The sequence below is a fragment of the Callorhinchus milii genome, unplaced genomic scaffold, assembly GCF_018977255.1.
Source record: "Callorhinchus milii isolate IMCB2004 unplaced genomic scaffold, IMCB_Cmil_1.0 Scaffold30, whole genome shotgun sequence".
In the NCBI taxonomy this organism is placed as follows: Eukaryota; Metazoa; Chordata; class Chondrichthyes; order Chimaeriformes; family Callorhinchidae; genus Callorhinchus; species Callorhinchus milii.
In genome coordinates this window covers 1680585-1706588 of record NW_024704771.1, presented here as the reverse complement: position 1 = coordinate 1706588, position 26004 = coordinate 1680585, and positions in this window count along the sequence as shown.

The following is a 26004-nucleotide window of genomic DNA, read 5'->3' as shown; positions in this document are numbered from 1 at the left end:
ACCCCCGACACCGACCCCCTGACACCGACCCCGACACCGACCCCTGACACTGACCCCCACACTGACCCCTGACACCGACCCCCTGACACCGACCCCCTGACACTGACCCCTAACACTGACCCCGACACTGACCCCCTGATACCGACCCCCTGACACCGACCCCTGACACCGACCCCCTGACACTGACCCCTAACACTGACCCCGACACTGACCCCGACACCGACCCTCTGACACCGACCCCCTGACACCGACCCCCTGACACTGACCCCTGACACTGACACCTGACACTGACCCCTGACACTGACCCCGACACCGACCCCCCGACACCGACCCCCTGACACCGACCCCGACACCGACCCCTGACACTGACCCCCACACTGACCCCCTGACACCGACCCCCTAACATTGACCCCTGACACTGACCCCTGACACTGACCCTGACACTGACCCCCTACACTGACCCCCTGACACCGACCCCCTGACACTGAGGGTGACCAATCAGGGAGGAGTCACCTGTAACCGAGCAGCGAGAGGGGTGAGGGTGACCAATAGGATAGAGGCCACGGGGTGAGTCATCTGTTACTGGGCAGAGAGTGGAGGTGACGTAAGATCATAGAAAGAGGAGGAGGCCATTCAGCCCCTCGAGCCTGTTCAGCCATTCTATAAGATCACAGCTGATCTGTATCTCAACTCCAGTCACCGGCCTTTGCCCCCTATCCCTTAACACCCCGACCTGACAAACATCTCTCCACCTCCGTCTGGACAATGTGAATGGATCCAGCCATAATCCACAGCCTTTTGGGGAAGAGAGTTTCAGATTCCCTTTGGCCTTTGTGTTTATTAAAAGAAAACAACTGCCCCTAACTTCACTCCAAAATGTTCCGACTCCAATATTAAGATGATGCCCGCCTTTTTCTGGATTCACCCACTCTCTTTGTATCTACACTATCGAATGACTCTATTATTTTATAATGCTCAATTAGATCACCCCTCATCCTTCTAAACTCAAAGGAATAGGGACCAAATTTATACAACCTGTCTTCATGATTTAGTCCTTTCAGCCCTGGGACATCCTCCCGACGTGAAAGGTGCTATATACAAAGGTCATTTGGTTTTGTGTTGTGTTGGTATCACAATAAATGGGCGGATGTTCAATCTCTCCTTGTGACGTATGAGGCTGTGATAACAGGGTTGGTTATTGATGAGATGTGAGACATGACACAGAAAGTGGAGCAGATACAAGAGACTCCAGACTGTGGTTTCTCAGGGTAGGACAATCTATGGACTTCTCACTGTTAATATCAGACTATATAGAAATGTTACTGTTAATATCAAGACTATGTAGAGACTACATGGATATTGGTGAGAATAGGGAGGATGGATATGACTCCTTGAACAATAAAACGTAATGGTTTTAGTTCAAATCCCATTCAGACATGTTTTTTTTAAACTTAAGATTGCCCCTTTATTTGTTGCTAAAATATGTGATATTGCGTACCGTGCATGTGCAAGTCTTTACATTTACATTGTTGTACTTTTTTCATTAGAAAGGCTTCTGGATTTCACTGGATTGTGTTTTTGAAATAAAATAATTGTTGATTCAGAGCTCTCTAAGTGTCCAGTGTTCACTTTCTGATGCTAATTGTCATCTCAGTGGAATGATAAGTTGTTTGTCCAGTGATTGGAAATAATATCACTGTTTATATAATTCAATTTCTCCCTGGACGTTTTACATTAGAATATTTAAATCCTTGTACATATCTGGCACCTCCATCTGCTAGATGTGGCCTTTACTCAAAGAACACAATTTCCAAGTGAAAAAGAAAATATGGTGTGTTTAACAACTGGGGACATAGTTGTAATTTACAGTTGGATTCATTGATAAATGCTATCACTTCCTTATTGCTTGTAGAAGTCAATGAATAGGCAGGGCGAAACCTTGGGCAAGTTTCATTATTCCACACGCCTAATAATCCCTCCAAAACAAAACAATAATAAATTGGTCATTTTCAATCTACGACTGTTTGTGGGACATTGCTGTGCGCAATTGGCTGCCGCGTTCGCCCACAAATATACAGTCAATTCACTTTACAGTATATTCTGTGAAGCGCTTTGAGACGTCTAGAAGACGTGAAAAGCGCTATATCAAATGCAAGGATTATTATTATTATTATGTGCATTCTTCTATTAAGGTAAACAATTGTGTTCTAATTACATTAGCTTTTTTTTATTAAAGTGCAGCGTTTCTCAGCGCTCTGCCCTTGGTTCTACCCTGTTAATAGATACACGTTTCCCATCTTCTCTCCTGCAACTCTGATCTAACCAACCTCCCTGGCATTTCCGTAAGCCTTACTGCACTTCTGCATAACTTTGGTGTCAAATTAATCCTGAGCTTTTCTTCCACCCCCACATCGCTTTCCTCCATTGCCCACCTCCGATGGTACCTCTCCCCCATGGCAGGCAAAACCTTCATTCACCCTCTGTGACAGCCCCCCCACCGCCTTGACTAACACAATGCCCTGCTCGCTGGTCTCTACAGCTCCACTGACTATAAACTACATCTGATTCAGATCTCTGATGACCATATTCTCACCCACAATAATTTCTGTATTCCATTGCACCAGTGCTCCCCAGGCTCAACTTGTTACCTATCACCACCATCCTTGTCGGGCTGCTTTATCTCCCGATCAACCATTATGAATTTTAAATCATTCTTTGGCTTTGCCCCTCGACGACCTTCTGACTCCTTACCAAATCGCCTGTTGTCTCGGTTCAGCAAGCACTGGAGTGCTTCACATCCTTCAGCTCTGCTTAGCCCGCCATTGGACATAGCCTCCATTCTTCCGAGTCATTTAGCCTGACACATTTCCTCGCCTACCTCAAAGTCTGTCTGAACAAAATCCTCTTTGACCACTCCTTCAGCTATCCTCCTACATCCACACCCAGTTTCTCCACCCTTCCCGAATCCATCCCCAACTCTTCGATTGTCCAGCCTTGCGATGTCCTCCAGATGGGAAATTTATTAAATAAATGCAATGTGTTGTTGCGTTTTCCCTTTTTCCCTCTTATTTCTAATTAGATTTACATGAATAGTTGCATAAGTCTATCTTTTTTGTTCTTGGAGAATATTAATTTTGATTAACAATAATCACTAAACTTTATACAGCCCCATTCACATTAGGAGACGATATGTGCTATGAGGTGTTGTGACTGTGCATCGTTTAGGTGAAAATGGCAGTTTATCTTCTCAAAGCAACATCCCTCAAACAGTTATGTAGAGAGTGACTCACTTAATCTAGGCAATTGTTTATCAGCATGTGGGAAAGAAATAAACAATAAATAATTCACTGACTTATTTTTCATGAATTGGTTACATGTAGATTTTAATTCAATCAATGAAATGATTTAACCATCATGCCACCTACTGTTGGCATTGGGAGACAATGGTGATAATAATCCATGCATTTAATATAGATATCTCAAAGAGCTTCCTGGGATATATTGTGAAATGTACAATTTTGTGGCAAAATGTGGCAGCCGATTGCAAACAATAATCCCACAATGAGTGAACATATTATAAGTATTAGTTTTGAACGGTTTGTTAACAACCATGTTCCTACTCACTACTATGTAAACAGAGGACTGTGGTGTAAGGAAAGAGTGAGAGAGAGAGAGAACATTAGTGTCTGAGAGAAAGAGTATGAGAGAGAACATGAGTGTCTGAGAGAGAAAGAGTGTGAGACAGAGAGAGAGAGAGAGAACATGAGTGTCTGAGAGATAGTGTGTGTGAGAGAGAGAACATGAATGTCTGAGAGAAAGTGTGAGAGAGAGAGAGAACATGAATGCCTGAGAGAAAGTGTGAGAGAGAGAGAGAGATCATGAGAGTCTGAGAGAAAGTGTGAGGGAACGTGAGTGTCTGAGAGAGAGTGAAAGAATATGAGTGTCTGAGAGAACGTGTGAGAGCGAGAGAGAGAGAACATTAGTGTCTGAGAGAAAGAGTGCGTGAGTGAGAGAAAGTGTGAGAGAGAGAACATGAGAGTCTTTGAGAGAAAGTGTGAGGGAACGTGAGTGTCTGAGAGAGAGTGAGAGAACATGAGTGTCTGAGAGAGAGAGAACATTAGTGTCTGAGAGAAAGTGTATGAGAGAGAGCAAACATGAGAGTCTAATGAGAGAAAGTGTGAGAGAGAGAGAATATGAGAGTGAGAGAAAGTGTGAGAGAACGTGAGTGTGTGAGAGAGAGAAAATAAGTGTCTGAGAAAGAGAGTGAGAGAGAACATGAGTGTCTGAGAGAAATAGTGTGTGTGTGTGAGAGAGAGAGAGAGAGAGAGAACTTGAGTGTTTGAGACAAAAAGTGTGTGTGTGAAAGAGAGAGAGAACATGAGTGTCTGAGAGAAACAGCAAGATTGCATTTGTATAGCACCTTTCATGTCGGGAGGATGACCTAAGGTGCTGGAAAGTGTGTGTGAGAGAGAGAGAGAACATGAATGCCTGAGAGAAAGTGTGAGAGAGAGAAAGAACGTGAGTATCTGAGAGAAAATGTGAGAGAGTGAACATGAGAGTTTGAGAAAAAGTATGAGGGAACGTGAGTGTGTGAGAGAGAGTGAGAGACAGAACATGAGTGTGTGAGAGAGAGTGAGAGAGAACATGAGTGTCTGAGAAAGAGTGAGAGAGAGAACATGAGTGTCTGAGAGAAACAACAACAAGATTACATTTGTATAGCGCCTTTCACGTCGGGGGGACGTCCCAAGGTGCTGGAAAGTGTGTGTGAGAGAGAGAGAACATGAGTGTCTGAGAAAGAGTGTGTGAGAGAGAACATAAGTGTCTGAGAGTGTGTGTGAGAGAGAGAACATGAGTGAGTGAGAGAGAGAGCATGAGTGTCTGAAAGAGAGAACATGAGTGTCTGAGAGAGAGAACATGAGTGTCTGAGAGTGTGAGAGAGAGAGAACGTGAGTGTCTGAAAGAAAGTGTGAGAGAAAACGTGAGTGTCTGAGAGTGTGTGAGAGAGAGAACTTGAGTGTGTGTGAGAGAGAGAACATGAGTGTGTGAGAGAGAGAGAGCATGAGTGTGTGAGAGAGAGGGAGAGAGAGAGAGAGCATGAGTGTGTGAGAGAGAGAACATGAGTGTCTGAGAGAGAGATAGAACATGAGTGTGAGAGAGAGAACATGAGCGTCTGAGAGCGTCTGAGAGAGAGAGAAATTGAGTGTCTGAGAGAGAGCATGAGTGTCCGAGAGTGTGTGAGAGAGAGAGAACATGAGTGTCTAAGAGTGTGTGAAAGAGAACATGAGTGTCTGAGAGTGTGTGAGAGAGAACATGAGTGTGTGTTTCTCTGACAATTGGCCAGGGCCTGATTGGCCTTTAGGTTAATTTCCAGGAAAGTCTCCTGACATACAGGATAGGAACTCGGCTCCTGCTTTTCCGAGCACTGAGTGATACGAGAGTAACAGAAGGTTACTGGGGAAGCAACGGTGGAAATAACGGAAACTCTGGCCACAATCTTTCAATTCTCCTTGAACACCAGGGTGTTGCCAGAGGACGGCAGGGTTGCAAATAATATAACAACAACAACAAGATTCCATTTATAAAGCGCCTTTCACGTCAGGAGGACGTCCCAAGGCGCTGCGCAGTTGGGTCAGGACCCGAGCAGGGGGGGAAATGGTCAGGGTGAGGGAAGGGAAGGGAGGGAGCGAGGAGGGGGGAAATGGTCAGGGTGAGGGGAGGGAAGGGAGGGAGCGAGGAGGGGGAAGAGAGTCGAGAGGGGAGCTGAAGGCTCGGTCAAAGAGAAAGGTTTTGAGACCGGCCTTGAAGGAGGAGAGGGAGGAAGCGGCGAAGGCACTGGGGGATAGAGTTCCAGAGCCTAGGGGCTGAGAGGCTGAAGGCCCGACCACCGATGGTAGGGCGATTGGGGTGGGGGAGTTCCCATAGTCCAGCCTTGAGGTGACAAAGGCGTGAACCAGGGTTTCAGCAGCGTGAGGGGTGAGGTAATGCCGTAGTCTGGCGATGTTCCGGAGGTGATGGAAGGCGGTGCCAGTTGTGGTGCGGATGTGAGGGAGAAAGGACAGCTCAGGGTCGAACAAAACCCCGAGGTTCCTGACTGGCTTTGAGAGGTGGAGAGTGCGGCCTTGGATGCTGATGGTGTCGGCGCCTGAGGTGCGGAGGCACTGACGTGAGCCAATCAGGAGGGCCTCGGTTTTTCGCACGTTGAGCTGAAGAAAGTTGTCTCTCGTCCAGGACTCGATGTCGGACAGGCAGGCTGTCAGGACATCGGTGGTCGTGGAGTTGAGAGTAGAGGAGGAAAGGTAGAGTTGGGTGTCATCCGCATACATGTGGAAGTTAACTCCATGTCTGCGGATGATGTCACCAAGGGGGAGCATGTAGAGGGTGAAGAGGAGGGGACCGAGGACAGAGCCCTGAGGGACACCACATGAGACAGTACGGGGGGTGGAGGAGAAGCCATTCGTCGAGACAAAGTGAAGACGGTGAGAAAGGTACGACCTAAACCATTCAAGGACAGTGCCTTGAAGGTTGAGGTGGGAGGACAAGCGGTGGAGTAGGATAGCGTGGTCGACCGTATCGAATGCTGCCGATAGGTCGAGGAGGACGAGGAGGCAGAGGGAGCCCTGGTCACAGATGGTCAGGATATCATTGGTGACCTTGACCAGGGCAGTTTCTGTGCTATGGGCAGCACGGAAACCTGACTGAAGGGGTTCGAAAAGTGAATGGGTGGAAAGGAAAGAGTGCAGTTGGGAGGCGACAACTCTTTCCAGGACCTTGGAGAGAAAAGGGGGGTTGGAGATGGGCCGGTAGCTTGATAGCTGCGATGCATCAAGGGAGAGTTTTTTCAGGGTGGGCGTGATGGTGGCAGTTTTTAAGGGAATGGGGACAGAGCCAGAGGAGAGGGACAGGTTGATGATGTCGGTGATATGTGGGGCAAGAAAGTGGAGCTGGGAGATAAGGAGTGGAGTGGGGATGGGGTCAAGGGAGCAGGTGGTTGGTTTTAGGGATAGGATGAGTTTGGTGACAGAGGGTGGGGAAACGGGTACAAAAGTGAGTAGGGGAGGATGGGTAGCAGTCGGAGTGTGGGAGTGAGGGCGTGGGGGTTGGTGGATGTTGGAGGGGAAGTGACCGCGGAGCGAATTCCCTTGATCTTGGATTCAAGGAAATCCAGCATCTCCTCGCAGTGAAGGTTGGAGGAGATGACCTGCGCGGGGTGGCGGGGGGGACGGAGGAGTCGGGTTGTGGTGGAAAACAGTAGCCTGGGGTTGTTCTTCGCCTCCAGGATTATCCTGGAGTAGAAGGACGACTTGGCCGAGGCTAGAGTGGAGCGGTAAATTTTGAGGAGGTCCAGCCAGATTTGTCGGTGGACCGTTAGGCCAGATTTGACACAGGTGCGTTCAGCAGCCCGCACCTGGCTTTTCAGTGAGCGGAGGTGGGTGGTGTACCAGGGGGAGGAGCGGGAGTAGGAGACAGTGCGGGAAGTGATGGGGGCAAGAGTATCGAGTGTGGAGGAGAGGGTATTGTGGAGGAGGGAGAGAGGAGAAGAGGGGTCGGTGAGGGTTGAAGGCCAGAGGGAGAGGAGTTCAGAGGACTCCAAGGCATCGGTTAGGGATTGTGGGGGTAACTTCTTCCAAGGGCGGTAGAAGATGGTGGTGGGTCTGGTGGAGGTGGGGAGGGGGGTGGAGGTGGTGAAGGAGATGAAGTGGTGGTCAGAGATGGCCTTGTCGGTAATAGTGACATCCGAGACACTGAGGCCCCGGGTGATCACCAAATCGAGTGGGTGGCCGTGACTGTGAGTGGGGGAGTTTATGTGTAAGGAGAGGTTGAGTGAGGAGAGCAGGGAAGAGAAGTCTGTGGAGATGGAGCAGGAGGGGGTGAAGTGTAGGTTAAAGTCGCCCAGGATGATGAGGCGATCAGAGCAGAGGCAAAGAGATGTGAGGAGTGTTGAAATGTCAGAGATGAAGGTGGGAGAGGTTTTAGGGGGCCGGTAGAGGAGGAGGATTTTAAGGGAGAGGAATGAGGGGTGGGAGAGGGTGAGGTGCTCAAAGGAGGGGAAAGAGCCAGTGGAGTAGGGGATAGGGCAAGTGGTGTCCTTGAGATAAGGGCAACACCACCGCCACGGCGGTTGGGGCGGGGGATGTGGTGGGAGGTGTAGCCGGGTGGCGTGGCCTCCGTGAGGGGGAAGGTGTCGCCTGGGGTGAGCCAGGTTTCTGTTAAGGCCATGATATCAACGTTCTCATCAAGGATGAGATCGTTGATGACCAGGGCCTTGTTGCAGAGGGAGCGGACATTTTGCAGTCCGATGTGGAGGGAGCGGTTGACAGAAGGGTGTGTGGGAGGGGAGGGGGGTCCAGGTTGTGAGGCAGGGGTGGGGGGATGGGGATAAGGGAGGAGAGGTTGACTCCCCGGGTCTGTGTCCGGGGTGGGTGGCGAGTGTGGTGGGGAATGGGGCAGTCGGTGTGGCTGCTGCTGGACAGCCAACGCCGAGTGCCGCGGTGAGCCCGGCGGAGGATTCCCAGGCTGGAACAGAGGGAGGTTGTGGGAGGGTCAAGTGGGGATAGAAGACAAGAGGAACGGAGAGAGAGGAGGAGAGAGCGGGAGAGATGCAGAGGGGGGAGTGTTTGGGGGGAGAGGAGGGGGGCAGGAGGGAGGGGGTGAGGGGGTGAGGGTCAAAGCGGCAGCCATAGTGCGCACGCGGGGACCGGGAGCGAGCCGTCAGGTGGATGGCATTATCCCGTAGATTGGGGCAGCCAACCCAACAGGACCATAGTGGGCTCTGATGTGAGCCCTGGGGGTGGGGGGGGGGGCGCAGAGTTTTTTTTTTGTTGCGCGCGCACGCACCTGAAAACTAATCTATGACGTCAGCAGTTCCCCCGCTCCGCCCCCACACCTCCCCGCCCGACACCTCCCCCTCCCTAGCTGATCTCGCTCCGGCGTCGAGTTTAAATACCTGGGTCAGTAGGCCCAGGCTCCTCCCCGCGCTGTCCTGCCGCCGCTCCCCCCCTGTACAACAAGGGGCAGAAGGATAAAACCTGGAACTATAGGCCAGTCAGCCTAACGTCAGTAGTGGGGAAACTTCTGGAGACTATAATCCAGGACAAAATAAATTATGGGTTAATAAAGGACAGCCAACACAGATTTGTTAAAGGAAAATCGTGTCTGACAAGCCTGATAAGAGTTTTTTGATGAAGTAACGGAGACAGAGGATGAAGGTAGTGTTGTTGATGTGGTTGATATGGATTTTCAAAAGGCATTTTATAAAGCCACATAAGAGACTTGTAAGCAAAATAGAAGCCCACAGTATTAAAGGGACAGTGGCAGCATGGATATAGAATTGGCTGAGAGACAGAAAGCAGAGAGTTGTGGTGGGTGGTTGTTTTATTCGACTGGAGGGAAGTGTGCAGTGGTGACCCGCAGTGATCGGTATTGGAATCACTGCAGTGTTTGATCTGAATAACCAGCCTGGACTTGGGTATAGGGAGTACAATTTCCAAGTTTGCATATGATATTAAGATAGGGCAAGTAGTAAACGATAAGGAGAATAGTAGCAGACTGCAAGAGGAGGTAGACATACTGGTAAAATGGGCAGACACATGGCAGATGAAGTTTAACGTGGAGAAATGTGAAATGAAGCATTTTGGGAGGAAGAATGATGAGAGGCAATCTAAGCTAGATGGTAGAGTCTTAAAAGGGTGAAGGAACAGAGATCCTGGGGGTTCATATAAGTAAATCCTTGAAGGTGGCAGGACAGGTAGATGAAGCTGTTAAAAAAGCATATGGAATACTGGGCTTTATAAATACAGACATAGAATACAAAAGTCAGAAAGTTATGATGAACCTTCATAAAACACTGTTTAGGCCTCAGCTAGAGACCGTGTTCAGTTCTGGGTCCCACACTTTAGGAAGGATGTCAAGGCAATGTCGAAGGTACAACCCTAACTCGTGCCTTCAGCTCCCCTCTCGACTCTCTACCCCCTCCTCGTTCCCTCCCTTCCCTCCCCTCACCCTGACCAGTTCCCCCCTGCTCGGGTCCCGACCCAACTGTCCAGCGCCTTGGGACGTCCTCGCGACGTGAAAGGCGCTCTATAAATGCAATCTTGGTGGTGTTGTTGTACAAAGGAGATTTACCAGAATGGTACCAGAAATAAGGGACTTCAGTTAGAAGGAGAGACTAGAGAAGCTAAGATTGTTCTCCTTGGAGCAAAGACTGTTAAGAGGAGATATAATAGAAGTTTTCAAAATTATGAGGTGATTCAACTGTGTGAGCAAGGAGAAACGATTTCCACTGGCGGGTGGTTCAGTGACCCGAGAACACCAATTTAAAATAGTTGTTAAAAGAAACAGAGGGGACATGAGGAGAATTTTTTTCGCACAGCGAGTTGTTACAATCTGCAATACATTTGCTGAAACAGTGGTGGAAGCCAATTGAAAAACAGTGTTTAAGAGAATTATATAATTATTGAGTAGGAAATGTTTGTAGGGCTTTGGAGGATAGCGGGGGAGTAGGATTGATTTGGATAGCTCTTTCTGAAGAGCCAGTACAGACACAATGGCTGAATGGCCTCCTTCTGTGCCGTATAATTCTATGATTCTATGAACATATCATCGCTCCATCGCTGAACACATCCAATTTTACAACAAGCTTCCTCCTTGGATCTTACGTATCACCAATGTCAGGCACAGTAAACCAGGTGAAATGACAATAAATACATTACCTCACATTCCTTTGATGTATCTGACACAATCAGTCAGAAACAAACAAAGCTCCATCCACTTTTCAACCTATTGCTTTTATATTGGTAATGTAGCCCCAGTTTACACGTTAGAGAATTTGGCTCTACAGAGCTTCCCATTCCAAGGTAGCTTTTGTATTCTTCCCAACTATGTAACATGTTTGGGGAGGACAAGTTTGCAGGGCTATGTGGAGAGCGTAGGGCAGTAGGATTGATTTGGGTAACTATTTTAAAGAGCCAGCACAGATACAATGGGCAGAATGGCCTCCTTCTGTGCTGTATATTTTATGATTATAGGTGGAGCCACTTCTTGCCCAATTGGCTTCAGCGTTTTGCCCACAAAATGTAAAGTCAATCCACTTTACAGTATATTCTACGAACTGATTGAGACGTCTCAAAGTCGTGATGAGGCACTTTGTCAAATGGAAGGATTACTATATTTTTCAAATTACAGAAGTTGCCATTCTCTGCTTGGAGCTGTAAGATTGTGCAGCCATTCTAATAATCGTTACAGTTTCTTTAATATGTTGATTGAAACAGGAATTGGAAAGTACAAAAAGGCAAAAGGTTGAATATTTGGAACTGGCCAAATTAATTTAGGAAAGATAGTGCGAGATCAAAACAACGCATCACCTCACTCTCAAGTAACTAAGATTAGTCCAAATAGTGAGCAAAATATTAAGTATATGGTCAATAGCACAGAGCAAAAAAGCAAGTGCTTAACTGAACAATAGAAATTGCAGAAACAGTAACATGGAATAGTGGCATGTGACTGTTCTGGCAAAAAGTCATAGTGTAAGAGGAAGTAGTGCAAATAAATGAGGAACTAGCTGGCTCAGGCAAACCTCTACAATTAAAATTAAAACATTTAAACCATATAACTTTATATGGAGTTGTTGAGTGTCTGGAGAAGGTCACCGAGTGAAAACTAATAAATGCTTTGAGATGTTTCAAAGATTTGATAAATTGCTATATCAAATGCCATGATTATTATTATTATTATAATACCTAGACAAGCCATGGCTGTCTGTAGTCAATAAGGGTAAAGTTTCCAAGGGAAAAAAAAGAATGTAGGACAAAGGCTTGGAATCCCCATCCCCCAGAGGATCGATTTCAAGATCCTCATCCTCACCTACAAGGCCATTCACGGCCTTGCTCCCTCCTACCTCTCTGACCTACTATCCCCCTACCTACCTGCCCGTACCCTCCGTTCCTCTGGCTCCGGTCTGCTCCACATCCCCCGCCCCAACCGCCCTACCATCGGTGCCGGGCCTTCAGCCTCTCAGCCCCGAGGCTCTGGAACTCTATCCCCCAGTGCCTTCGCCACTTCCTCCCTTTCCTCCTTCAATGCCAGTCTCAAGACCTTTCTCTTTGACCGAGCCTTCAGCTCCCCTCTCGACTCTCTACCCCCTCCTCGCTCCCTCCCTTCCTTCCCCTCACCCTGATCATTTGCCCCCTGCTCGGGTCCTGACCCAACTGTACAGCGCCTTGGGACGTCCTCGCGACGTGAAAGGCGCTCTATAAATGGAATCTTGTTGTTGTTGTTGTTGGAATAGGAATTGTGGCAGGTATTGTTGAAACTGTGTGAAACCGATATAAATTGTGTAAACCGCTGACTGTGAAGAAAGGAATAGCATGTGGTGTGCTGCATAACTGAAATGTAAGATAAAGGGCAGTATGGGTGTTACCAAATAAGGCCAAACCACAATAACAAGAGTTCAGGTGCAAAAGCTGATGCAACCATAAGCGTTTGGGTGCAAAACATAATGAACTGAGTACAAAGCCGAAAGTTAAAGGAAGCTAAGAAAAAAAGGAATGGCAGTTCAGTCGAGGAAGGAAGGCTGACGGGAGAGACCAGAGAAGGTCCCGAGAGAACCGAAGAGAAGTTGATGGAAGAGCTGTAATTGACAGCAGATCTGCCGCTTAACTGGTTCCCGCATCAGAGTCGTACCGGGTAGTATGTTTTAATGTTGTATTGTCATAACTAGAGCCTAACGCGTGTATGTGTCTGAACGAGCATAGATATATTTTAGTGTCAACTCTTCGAGTTTACCTGAATAAAGACCTGCTTTAAACAAAGAAATAGAGGTTGGCTGTAACCTTATTTCCGACCCGAGAAATTAATCTCCAACAGTATACAGCATGGAACAAAATATATGTTCTCCCGTCTCACGCCCTCCCATCTCACACATTTCCCGGGCAACTGTCCCCTCCGCACCAGCCTTCAAAATATCTGCTCACTCTGACCATCAATGGGAAAAAAAATCTCCCCACAATCCCACTCCACTGCCCTGGAGTCATCTGAACCCCTCCCACTCTGGCCTACCTCCCGCACTAATTTATCCTCCTTGCTCACTCTCCTCCAAAAGTACCTCTCCAACACTGTTGATGTTATTGCCCCACTCACCTTCCAAACCGCCTCCTCGTGAACCTCACCCTGGTACACCAGCCACCTCTGCTCCCTCAAGGATCATGTGTGTGCTGCCCAATGCACCTGGCTCAAGTCTGACCTAACTGTCCACTGGCAGATCTGGATGGACACATAAAAATACACTGCCTTGCTTCCACCAAATTATCCTTCCACTCCGAGATGATCTTAGAGGTGAAGAAATAACCCCAGGCTCCTATTCTCCATCACTGACCAGCTCCTCCATCCATCATCCTCGCCCATTCTCTCCTCAAGGTCTGACTGTGAGGAGATGCTGCATTTCTTCAAGTCCAAGATCGATTGGAATCCATTCAGCTGCAACAGCCAATCCCTCCCCATCTCCCCCCACTCTGACCCCTAACCATCCCTCCTGCCACATTTTTGAAACCGTCTCCCCTCTCATCACCACCAATTCCAATATGAAACACAAACCTTGCTCCCTTGATCCCCTCCTCCACCGCTCTCCTTACCACAAGGATCAGTCCTTGGGCCTCAGCTATTTACCATCTACATCAACGATCTAGATGAGGACATCGAAGTTAATATATCTAAATTCGCGGATGACACAAAAGTAGGAGGAAGTGTCAACACAGAGGATGACATTAAAAAAATGCAGCGAGACATAGAGAGGTGAGGTGACTGGGCAGGTAGGTGGCAGATGAAGTATAATGTAGGGAAGTGCGAAGTCATCCACCTAAGTAGCAAAAACAGTAGAGCGGGTTATTTTTTAGCAGGGGAGAGATTGGAATGTGTTAGCGTCCAGAGGGACTTGGGTGTCCTTGTACACCAGTCACAGAAAGTTAGTCTGCAAGTGCAGCAAAGCAATTAGGAAGGCGCACGGTATGTTAGCATTCATTATGAAAGGATTAGAGTATAACAGTAGGGAAGTCTTGCTGCAACTGTATAGGGCCCTGGTGAGACCACATCTGGAATACTGTGTCCAGTTTTGGTCTCCTCATTTAAGGAAGTACGTACTTGCCTTGGAGGGGGTGCAGCATAGATTTACTGGGTTTGTACCAGGGATGAAGAGGATGACTTACGAGGATAGGCTGACCAATGTGGGCTTATATTCTCTAGAATATAGAAGAATTAGAGGGGATCTTATGACCTTATGACCTTTAAGATCATCAAAGGGCAGATAGAGTAGAGAGTGGGAGATTGTTTCCCCGGTTGGAGAAACTAAAACCAGGGTCACAACCTTAAAATCAGAGGCAGCCCTTTCGCACTGAGTTGAGGAAGAACTTCTTCACTCAAAGGGCAGTGAATGTATGGAACTCACTACCCCAAAGGGCTGTTGACGCTCAGTCCTTGAACATATTCAAGACTAAGAAAGATATATTTCTTATTGCCAAAGGGATGAAGGGATATGGGGATAAGGCAGGGTTATGTTATTTGCTGGAGTTAGATTAGAAGATCAGCCATGATTGAATGGCGGGGCAGGCTCGAAGGGCCGAATGGTCTACTCATGCTCCTACATGTTATGTCATAATAATAATAATCCTTGCATTTGATAAAGGGCTTTTCACATCTTCTAGACGTCTCAAAGCGGTTCACAGAATATGCTGTGAAGTGAATTGACTGTATATTTGTGGGCGAAACCTCTAGGAAGGTGGAAGGTGAACTTGATGGACCTTGGTCTTTATTCTACTAGCATTTATTATGTTCTTATGTAAGCTGACCATGTATGACCAGGGCTCCCTCTGCCTCCTCGTTCTCCTCAACCTCTCTGCCACCTTTGACTCCGTGGATCACTCAATCCTCATCCACCGCCTCTTCTCCCATCTCAACCTTCAAGGTTCTCTCCTTGACTGGTTCAGGTCCTACCTTTCACAACGTCTTGGCAAATGGATTCTTCTCCAGCCCCCGCACCGTCTTGTGTGGTGTTCCTCAGTGCTCTGTCCTCGGTCCCCTCCTTTTCACCCTTTACATGCTCCCCCTTGGTGACATCATCCGCAGACACGGGGTAAATTTCCACATGTATGCGGATGACATCCAACTCTACCTCTCTGCCTCCACCCTGAACTCCAGGACTACTGGCGTCCTGACCGACTGCCTGTCAAGTCCTGGACGAGGGCCAACATTCTCCAACTCAATATCAATAAGACCGAGGCACTCAACCTCACGAAGCCAGTCAGGAAGCTGGGTATCTTGTTTGACCCTGAACTGTCCTTTCTCCCCCACATCTGTGCCATGACCGGCACTGCCTACCAGCACCTCCGCAACATTGCCAGACTCCGCCACTGCCTCATCCCTCAGGCTGCCGAAACCCTCACCCATGCATTCCTCACATCAAGGCTCGATTATGGGAACTCCCTCCTCATCGGCCTTCCCAACTCTTCCCTTCACAAGCTGCAGATCATCCAAAACTCTGCAGCTCGTATGCTCTTACGCACCAGGCTCCGTGACCCCATCACTCCCACTCTCGCCCGACTCCACTGGCTCCCCATCCCCCAGAGGATCGAGTTCAAGATCCTCGTCCTTACCTTTAAGGCCATCCATGGCCTTGCCCCCTCCTACCACTATGACCTGCTGACTCCCTACCAACCTGCCCGCTCCCTCCGTTCATCAGGCTCCGGCCCGCTCCATGTCTCCCGCCCTGCCTGCCCTACCATCGGTGGCCGGACTTTCAGCCTCTCTGCCCCCACACTCTGGAACTCCATCCCACGGTGCCTCCGCCTCGCTTCCTCCCTGCCTCCTTCAAGGCCGGTCTCAAGACCCTTCTCTTCGACCGTGCCTTTAGTCTCGCTCCCACTTCTCTGCCTTCCCTCACCCCTCCTCCAACCCTCCCCCATGCTCGGGCCCCGACACCTGACTGTTCTGCTCTTTGGGATGTCCTTCCGATGTGAAAGGCGCTCTATAAATGTAATGTTGTTGTTGTAAGCTAAAGAAGAATGCATTATGGACGCATTGAGAGACCTGCGTTCGATTCCCAACAGGGCAAAACCTTGGGCAAGTTTCCTTACTCCACAGGACTGATAATAATTGCTCAACAAGATAAAAATAATAATTTAGTCATTCAATCCACGACTGTTTGTGGAACCTTGCTATGTGCAATTGGCTGCCGCGTTTCACCGACTAATATATAGTCAGTTCACTTTACATATTCTGTGAAGGGCTTTGAGAGGTCTAGAAGATGTGATCAGGCGCAAGGATCAAATGCAAGGATTATTATTATTGTTGTTTAAAATACAGCTGAAATGTGTACATTATTAATGTGACTGTAAGAACAAAGGTCAGGCGTGAATACTCAGAAAAAATATAGGAACGAACGTGACAAGAGACTTGTGCACAGACAGGAATTAGGGAAATGGCACAAGTGACAAGAGATTAGGCACCTCCTGGCTAACTGGAGGTGTATACAAAGAGAGTTCTGAGAGAGCAAAAATTGAATTTGTCGTAGTGGGTCAGCGGGCTTCCCAGTCAGAATCTGCCAATGTCCCTTTAATACCGTGGGCTTCTATTTGGCTTGCAAATCTCTTGTGTTGCATTATATCAAAAGCCTTTTGAAAATCCATTTAAACTAAATCAACTGCACTACCTTCACCCATCCACTCTGTTACTTCATCAAGGTTTGTTAGACATGATTTGCTTTAACAAATCCATGTTGGCTGTCCTTTGTTAAGCCATGTTTTTTCTACGTGAAAATTTATTTTATCCCGGATTATTGTCTCTAGTAGTTTCTCCATTACTGACTTGCTGACTGGCTTGTAGTTCCTCGGTTTATCCTAGTCCCCCCTTTTTGTTACAGGGGAGTAACATTTGCAACCCTTCAGACCTCTAGCACCACTCCAGTAACCAAGGACGATTCAAAAATTGTATCCAGAGCCTTGGCTATTTACACTCTTACTTGCCTCAGTAACCTAGGTTGCATCCTATCCGGACTGGGTGTCTCACCTATCTTGAGGACCGACAACCTTTTTATTTTGTCCACTCTGTTCGTTTTTATTCTATCCAATTTCTCTACCTTCTCCTCCAATACTGTGGTATTGGCTGCATCCCCTTCTTATAATCCTTGCATTTGATATAGCGCTTTTCACATCTTCTCGACGTCTCAAAGCGCTTCACAGAATATGCTATAAAATGAATTGACTGTATATTTGTTGGCGAAACGTGGCAGTCAATTGCGTACAGCAGTGTCCTACAAACAGTCGTGGATTGAAAATGACCAATTTATTATTTTTTGAGGGTTTTGGAGGATTATTATTGGGCGCGTGGAGTAAGGAAACTTGCCCGTGGTTTCGCCTTGCGTGAAATTGAACCCAGGTGTCTCGCTTGCAAGACGAGTGCTCTAACCACTGAGCTACAGGACTCCACGTCAAAAATTGCAAAGATGCAAAGTACAGAGGGCATCGCTGATGTACCTTCAGTACGTCAGCCATGCCCTCTGCCTGCACAAGAATTGTTTGAATTGTCGAACTGTCCTTTCTGCCCCACATTCATGCCAAGACCCGCACTGCCTACCACCACCTCCACAACATCGCTCGGCTCCGCCACTGCTCAGGCCGCAGAATCCCTCATTTATGCGTTCATTGTGTCTTAGCTCAACTACGGCAACTTGTTGGCCTTCCCATAGTTTCTCTCCACCAAGCTGCAGATTATTCAAAACTCTGCAGCTGGAGTCCACTCTCGCAAAGAGCTGCGTGACCCAATCACCCCCAATCTCACCCGGCTCCACGGGCTCCAAAATCCAGATAATTGCCTTCAAAGCCATCCATGGCCATGTACGTCAGTACCTCTCTGATCTACTAACCCGTTATCAATCTGTCCATTACCTCTGCTCAGTGAGAGCCCGGAATGACCCACCATCAGCGCTCGGGACTTCTTTGAAACTTCAGCTTCTTTGAAACGCCATCACACAGTTTCTTTGTCGCACTCCCTACCTCGCCTCATTCAAGGCCCGTCTCAACACCCTCCTCTTTAACGTCGCCTTCGGTCACTCTCCTACCCCACCCTCCGTGTCCTCCAGCTCTTCCGATCCCAACCTCCAGGGTCCAAATCCCTTGCTATCCAGCATCTTGGCACATCCTCCCGACAAGAAAGACGCTATAGAAATGTAATTTTTGCTGCTGTTGTAGGAGACATGGGTTATACGAGGCTCTTCGTATGTCAGGAAAGGAAACATCTCACAGGTGACCTTGTAGAAGTAGATAACATTCTAAATGAGTTTGAGAAAGTGAACCAAGAACAATACTTTCCGATATTATTAGCTAAATTATGAAGATCTAAACCTGACTAATTTAGGAAAATAGCTCTGTGTACTGTTTGCTGTTTACTGCAGTGACTGAAGAGCAATATTGGCAGTGAACCAAACTCTTACACGTGACTTTGAAAATCAGAGAAACTCCTCCTTGTATCAAGCTCATTCTCTAATGAGTCACTGATATGTGAAAGTATTTGAAATAACGGCAGAAAAGAAACTGAAGAACAATCAGGAAGCTGCTTGTTTCACTGAGCGGAATCGTGACAGAGGCAGACTCCCTGGGACCTGCTGCAGTTTGTTTAACAAAGAAGAGAACACACAAGGGATCACTTCTCATCTTTTAGGTAAGATGAAGTGAAACTTGAAAAAGTCATCCATGCATTCATCGCCTCTTTCTGGGACTATTCCAATGCCCTCCTCGCTGGTATCCCCACTCCACTAACTGCCAACTTGAACTAATTCAGAAATCCACTGCCCTAGTACTCACCCACACTAAACTCCATCCATCCATCACACCAGTCTTTACTGGACTCCACTTACACCCTATCACAGAACTGATCGACTTCAAGATCCTCACATTGGTCTTCAAATCCCTTTGTGGCCTCACACCTCCCTGCCTCTCCAACCTGCTTACTGTCCAACCAACAACCTGCTGCCTCCACTCGACTGGCTCAGGCTTCCTGCTAGTCCCTCCTCCACACTACTCTACCATAGGCAAGCATGGTTTTAGCCACTACGTCCTGAACCTTTGGATGTCTCTTCCTCAATGCCACTGGCTTGCCCCCTTGTTGCTTATTTTCAGATTGCACCTGAAGACCTTACACTTCAGCTATGCTTATGGTTACACACCCCTCCTAACAGATCAGCTTCAGGTCCCGCCTTGTTAAGCACTCCGAGGTGCTACTCTGGACAAAGGGTGTTATATAAATGCAAGTTGTTCTTGTTGGCATAGTGTCTGTTTTTATCAGTTACTGCTTGGTCTGTATTGCTGCCAGTGTTTTCCCTTTGAGGACTGATCATGTAAGAATTCCACAACCCTAGCCTCCCCAATGTTTTTCATGGTAGTTGGAGCTTTAGCCAGGAAAGCTATTCCTGACGCAGCCTAGGGGTCAGGTTCGACCCCCAATTATCCTTCCTTCCCCACATCCGGTCCGTTACCAGCACCACTTTCTTCTACCTCCGACGCGTCGCTCGTCTCCACTAATACTTGTCTCCGAAAACCACTGAAACCCTGGTCCATGTATTTGTCACCTCCCGACTGGACTATTCAAACGCCCTCCTCGCCGATATCCCCTCCACTACCTTCCATAAAATCTAGATTATTCAAAATTCTGCCGCCCGCATTCTCACCCGCACCAAACTCCGCTCCTTGATTACCCCAGTCCTTGCCAGTCCTATCCCAGAGAGGATCGACTTCAAGATCCTCACCTTTGTCTTCAAATCTCTCCATTCCTCTGCACCTCCTACCTCTCTGACCTCTTCTCTCCTCAAAACAGTGCCCGTTGCCTTCGTCCCTCTGGTTGTATCCTCCTTCTTGTCCCCCGGGTCCTCCGCTCCACCCTCGGCGCCCGTGCCTTCAGCCACTATGCCCCGAGGCTCTGCAACTCCTTCCTCACTCACTTCGCCTCGCCCCCCCCTTCCCATTTTCAGGTCCCTGCTGAAGACCATTCTTTTCGACCGCGCCTTCGGTCACCTTCCTCTCCCTCCCCGTGGCTCGGCCCCCTGATCTGTTACTGTGAAGCGCTCTGAGATGCCGTCTGGCATGGAGGGCGCTATATAAATCCAAGTTGTTGTTGTTGTTCCTTCGGCTCTCTGTTGACTGGGATCAGAAAGTCAGAGGCCTGATCTGATCTGTCCACATAAGGAGAAGCAGAGAAAACAGAATATGGATCTACCCTCAGCCCTTGGTTACCACGCTTGCTCAGTCCAGAGAAGTAAGCCAGTCACCTGTCTTGCTAGAGTGGAAAGGGGAAGGTATCAGTTCTGCTTTCTCCGTTGATGATGAAGGAACTAGATTTAGAAGAGAAAGGCTTCACTGGGAGCTTTATTAGAGAGGGAGCAGATTTTGGAAGGAAATGCAAGTGCTGATGGAGGAGGGCGAGGGAGGGAGTGTAGGGTGGATTTTTTGCTGTGGGATAGAAGTGATTGTGGAAGGGGAGGTGACTTGTAAGGGTAAGGATGTGGATGAAACAAGGGTTGTTTGCCTTTCTGAGGTGGATGAGGCTGTTGTTTTGGATAGAGTGGATGATGGGCCACGTTTCAAGAAGGGAAACACACAAATATTGCTTTTGCGGCCCCTGCACATTTCTCAAATCCAGCATCTTGCGCTCAGCAGCCAAAGGGTTGGACTTGCCGACCACATTACTGTTTGGGAGGATGGGGAGCTATACTATCAGCCACCTCGTGGCTGGGATCAGCATTGCAGTATTTCCTGTCTAAGGAGTTTGATCCGACTTCACAAAGAGGAAGCGGAGAAACTGAAATGCAACAACAACAACAACAAGATTCCATTTATAGAGCGCCTTTCACGTCGAGAGGACATCCCAAAGCGCTGGACAGTTGGGTCAGGACCTGAGCAGGGGGGAAATGGTCAGGGTAAGGGGAGGGAAGGGAGGGAGCGAGGAGGGGGGGAAATGGTCAGGGTGAGGGGAGGGAAGGGAGGGAGCGAGGAGGGGGGGAAATGGTCAGGGTGAGGGGAGGGAAGGGAGGGGTAATTTGGAGGGGGGAAATGGTCAGGATGAGGGGTGGGAAGGGAGGGGGTGAGGAGGTGGTAGAGAGTTGAGAGGGGAGTTGAAGGCACGGTCAAAGAGAAAGGTCTTGAGACCGGCATTGAAGGAGGAAAGGGAGGAAGCGGCGAAGGCACTGGGGGATGGAGTTCCAGAGCCTAGGGGCTGAGAGGCTGAAGGCCCGGCCACCGATGGTAGGGCAGTTGGGGCGGGGGGTGTGGAGCAGACCGGAGCCAGAGGTACGGAGGGTACGGGCAGGTAGTTAGGGGGATAGTAGGTCGGAGAGGTAGGAGGGAGCAAGGCCGTGAATGGCCTTGTAGGCGAGGATGAGGATCTTGAATTCGATCCTCTGGGGGATGGGGAGCCAGTGGAGGCGAGCGAGGGTGGGAGTGATGTGGTCCCGAAGCCTGGTGCGGGACAGTACAAGAGGTGTAGAGTTCTGAATTACCTGCAGCTTGTGGAGGGAGGTGCCGGGAAGGCCGGCGAGGAGAGAGTTCCCATAGTCCAGCCTTGAGGTGATAAAGGCGTGGACCAGTTTCAGCAGCGTGAGGGGTGAGGTAGTGCCGTAGTCTGGCGATGTTCCGGAGAAATGCAGAGCTCACTGAGCACTTAGTCACTAGACTCAAGTCAAGCTTGACCTCCTGAAGAGGTGATCCCGTTCCCTGACCTGGTTAAGAGACCATGAGTAAGGAATCGGACTCACATCTCCTGTTGATGTTGGACATCCTCCTGATGTGAAAAGAGCTTTAAAAATGCAATTTATTGTTGTGATGACTAAGGAATATGATCGGGGGGAGGGGGCATTGATTGGGGGAGGGGTGCTCATCATTGTGCTACACCACTGTCAAGTGCTCTGGGATGCTTCTCTGCATGAGGGACTATGCAAATGCAAGTTAGTTTTGCAAGTTGTTGTTCGTAAAGGTCCATCGGCAAAGAGAAGAGACTTTCTGCCAAGTTCCTGGCCAACAGGAATTTGTGAAAAATTCTTCCTGATTCCACCCACAAAATACACTCAATTGTGCCATTTAACAATATATCCTGTGAAGTTCCTGACCTTCACAAGAGGAAAAGGGGAATTGAAGGGTATTGGAGAGAGTAAGCAAAGAATGGAGGCTCATGTTGAATACAAACACTAGCAAGCAACAAGAACAACTTGCATTTACATAGCACCCCTCACGCAGGGTAGCGTTCCAGATAGCTTAAGCGCAAACTGGTTGGGCTCAGTGGGCTGTTTCATCTTTTTCCATAGTGGAGTCCTGTAGCTCAGTGGTTAGAGCACTCGCTTTGCAAGCGAGAGACCTGAGTTCAATTCCAGGCAGAGGGCCAAACCTTGGGCAAGTTTCCTTACTCCACACACCTAATAATAATCCCTCCAAAACCAAAAACAATAATAAATTGGTCATTTTCAATCTACGACTGTTTGTGGGACATTGCTGTGCGCAATTGGCTGCCGCGTCTGCCCACAAATATACAGTCAATTCACTTTACAGTGTGTTCTGTGAAGCACTTCGGGACGTCCTCCCGACGTGAAAAGCGCTATATCAAATGCAAGGATTATTATTATTATATCATTATTATTCCCTTGATACCCTTCCTAACAAATATCTGTCAACCCCAGTCTTGAAAATGTGAATGGGTTCATTATCTACAGCCTTTTGGGGAAGAGAATTCCAGATTTCCACTAAACTTTGCATGAAAACCGCCGCCTAATTTTACTCCGAAATAGCTTTGCCCCAATATTAAGATGATGCCCCATGTTCTGAATTTCCCCACCAGGCGAAATAGTTTCTCTGTATCTACCCTACAGAATCTCTTTATAATATTAAAAACCTCAAACAGATCACCCATCAACCTTCTAAACTCAAGTGAACACAGATCAAGTTTATGCAACCTGTCCCCTATTAATTTAACCCTTTAAGCTCCGGTATAATTTTGGTGAATCTACCCTGCAACCCCTCTAGGGCCAATATATCCTTCCTCAGGTGCAGTACCCAAAACTGAATGCAGTGCTCCAGATAAGGGCCAACCAAGGCTCTATACAGCTGAACCATTATTTCCCCTTCGGGTATTCCAGTCGCTTGGGATGAAGTGTAAAATCTCATTAGCGTTTTTGTCTACTTTTTGTACTTGTGAACTCGTTTTTTAATAATAATAATCATCCTTGTATTTGATATAGCGCTTTTCATGCCGTCTAGATGTCTCAAAGTGCTTCAAAGAATATGCTGTAAAGTTAATCTACCATATATTTGTGGGCGAAACGATTAGTGTATGTGAGGATGTGGATACCTCAATTATCTTACACCACCCTTTGTGTGCAAAACCAAGTTCCTCCTAAAACCTGCTACATCTGTTGGTGGCTATTACGCTGTGGAAGTTAGCCCAATTCCTGCAGATGACATTAACGAGCAAGAGCACGTAGATAATAAAGGGAGTAGGACAGAGGATAGAAGATGCCTGTGGATGCCACATATGGCAGTGCGGGGTCAGGAAGAGAAGTCATTGGCTGATATAAAGTGGAGACATTGGGATAGATAAGAATGAAACCACTCAAGGACTGAAGTGTGAATCTGGAGCTAAAACGAATGGTGGTGGAGAAGAAGAGAATGATTTTGAATAAATTTTTTGACCAAACACTACATTTAACAACAACACAAGAACAATAGATTGTATTTCAGTAGCTCCGTACATCTGACATGGAGCCAGGTGCACTAACATCTAATAATAATAATTATTATAATATATTTCACAGTATCTATGTATGAAATAATGAGATATTTCAATGCCATAACAATAATTGTTTCTATCTGTCTGCAGCAGTGACGGTCGGTCAGTGCGGACAATGGCAAATGTGAGCACAGAGCTGGCGTGTTTAGGCCGTCCATTCCAGTTGGGAATGCTGTATGACTGTCGCTCAGACTCTCTGATCCCAAGTAATATCAACCAGTAACTGTTCTTGTCAATCTGTGCTCTGACAAAACCAGATACAGACAATAAAGAAAATGTACGATATGAGCTGGAAGTGAAACAAACGTGTCAGTGGACTCATTTAAACACATTGCAGCAACAATGACAACAAATTGCATTAATATAGGTCCCCTAACATAGAAAAACATATCATAGTGGATGGCCTCAGACCCCAAGAGAAGAAGAGGTGGGGGGAAGTGATCAGACGCACCAAAAAGGCAGGTTTTAATAATTATACTAACAATTATCCTTTCATTTGATATATAGTGAAATATCACGTCGTTGAGACATCTCAAAGCACTTTACAGAATACATTGCTAAGTGAATTGACTGTATATTTGTGCGCTTTTTTTGAAGGAAGCAATACCCCTGGGAACTGATTTGCAGATCGACTAATAACCTACTTAGAAACAGATGCGTGTGGAGTGAGGAAACTTGCCTAAGGTTTTACCCTGTCCGGGCATAGAATCTGAGTCCTCTTATTTTTGAGACGAGTCATCTAACAAATACTGTACAGGAATTTTAATGTGGGATTTACAGACATAAAGAAAGGGTGAGGTTGAGGGTGGGGGGAAGTGAGGAACTGGATGGAGGTAGGAAGTTCCAGAGGTTTGGGATTTTACGATCTGAAAGTAATAACTAAGTCATAGCTAATTGGTAATTAGTAACTAGTAATTAGCTGAGTAGTAGCTGACTTTAAGGAATACTCTTCATGGAATCATAGAATTATAAAGCAAAGAAGGAGGCCATTTGACCCATCGCGTCGGTGCTGCCTCTTTGAAAAGAGCTATCAAAATCAATCGAACTGCCCCGCTCTCTTCCCATAGCCCTCGAAACATGTCCTCCCCAAATAGTTATCTAATTTGTTCTTAAAATTTGTTATCACATTGGCTTCCACCACCCTTTCATGCAATGCATTCCAGATCCGAACAACGCACTGTGTGAATTGAAGTTTGTTGAGCAGAGCAAAGAGGACTGCCGTTTAGTCCCACTCTTGGCTCTTTGGAAGAACTATTCATTAATTTTCATTCAGCACATTTACCCCATCCTCTTGAAAATTATTCCTTATTTATCTAATCCACTCTTGAAAGCTAATATAGATCCTGGGCACTAAAATAAATGCAATAATTATTATTATTCACTATACTCAGCGTGGGCACAGTTATGTTCTGTGTGAATCCTCTATATTTGCTGTATTCACTTTGAGCACAGTTATATTCTGCATCAATCCGGCTTATTGCTGGAAGCGGATTCTCCCTGGAGTTGAACTAGCTCTCAGGGGACATGACAGGCAATGGAATATGGTAATCTAGCTGTCACACTCTGAATCGTCCAGTTCCTAAGACAGGAGGATCTGCAGTGATATAGGGCACTGCTGGTGACAGCACGGCTCAGCCTGGCTCATCAGCAAGACCTGGAAGGGCAAACTAGTCACTTGGGACAGGGAGTCATTACACACAGCTTCTTTTAACCCTGCAAGCCAAAGCCCTAATGGGTAGAGTCCTAGTTGGACAAACAGCAGGAAAGCAATATCATTGGCAAGCAATGCGATTTATCTGGCGAGGCTGCACCAGTATACGAACGCACACTGGGCTCCACAAATCTTGGCTGTTGACAACCTGCATAGAATACATTCCAGAATTGGGTAAGCAGGATTTGTCCCTCTAGGAAGAGAATGTGCATTCCATTCCAATAACCTCCTGGATTTCCACGTGTAGTTGGGATGAATGGAAATCTCAGCTTGTTTTGAATAACTTCAAGCATAGTGATAGGTTTCCGCATTTCGCAAAAACATTGGTGATCTCCCACCCCAACCCCCCCACCCACCCCACCACCAAAAACCATATTACTAGAATCAATGTGGACCATATCACACTCCAGGATAATCCACTGTGCTGTGTAAACTCTGTTTAATCTCCGATTGCCTGCTTGTGAATCCACTGGTACCACACTCAGTGA